Source organism: Triticum dicoccoides, chromosome 3B, assembly GCF_002162155.2.
Source record: "Triticum dicoccoides isolate Atlit2015 ecotype Zavitan chromosome 3B, WEW_v2.0, whole genome shotgun sequence".
NCBI lineage: Eukaryota > Viridiplantae > Streptophyta > Magnoliopsida > Poales > Poaceae > Triticum > Triticum dicoccoides.
The window spans coordinates 604,724,684-604,725,804 of record NC_041385.1 but is presented as its reverse complement, the minus strand read 5'-3'; positions in this window follow the sequence as shown (position 1 = coordinate 604,725,804).

Genomic DNA, 1,121 nt, shown 5'->3' with positions numbered 1-1,121 from the left:
CGGCTCGGGGCTCGGGAGACGGCGGTGGTGGCAGTGGTGGTGGCTAGAGGGGGCGGGGGCGGCGCTATATAAAGGGGGCGGGGCGGGGCGGGTTGGAGGAGGGGGCAAGTCGCGGCGGCGGAGTCCGGCTCGGACTCCGGAGTCCGGGTCGGCGGCGGCGGCGCGCGCGCAGGAGGCGGCGGCGATGGCGCGGTTGGGCCGGCCTGCTCGGTTGGGCCTTTGGCCCAGTCGGGCGCGGGTTTTTTAAAAAAAAAACATTCCGCTGAATAGAAAATTCCTAGAAAAATAAATAAAAATCTAAAAATTCCAAAAAAAGTTTTCTCCGTCTAAATAAAATATTTAGAACAAGATGAACTTTTCTTGGCCCCTAAAATGCAATTTTTAGAACATGCAAAAAAAATTCTAGGGCAAATAAAATCCCGAATAAACTCAAATAAAAACCAAATAATGATTTTAACATTTTTCCTCCGATATTTTAATTGTTTTGGAGAAGTCATATTATCTCCCCTCATTTATTATTTTAAAATGAAATATTTTCCGGACAGAAAAATAATTAAAATCAAAATCCTCGTCTTCGCTATTTGATAAAAATTTCAAATATGAAAATTGGAAAATCCCCAACTCTCTCCGCAGGTCCTTGAGTTGCTTAGGATTTCGAGGATTGCAAACGAAAAAGTATGATATGCATGGATGACCTATGTATAACATGCCAAATTGGAAATTTGGGATGTTACAAACCTACCCCCCTTAAGATGAATCTCGCCCTCGGGTTGGCTAGAAAATAGGTGCGGATGGTCCTTGCGAATATCCTCTTCTCGCTCCCCTGGTGGCTTCCTCCTCAGTATGATGACTCCACTGAACTTTGCAAAACTTGATCACCTTGTTGCGGGTGACTCGACTATCAAATTCAAGAATCTTTACTGGCTTCTCCTCATAGGTCAGATTATTATCCAGTTGAATCGCCTCCAAAGGTACTGTATCATTCAACGGTATATCGGCCATCTCAGCATGGAACTTCTTCAGCTGTGATACGTGAAACACATCGTGAACTCCTGACAACCCTTCAGGTAACTCCAGCTTGTAGGCAACTTCTCCCATCCGTTCCAAAATACGATACGGTC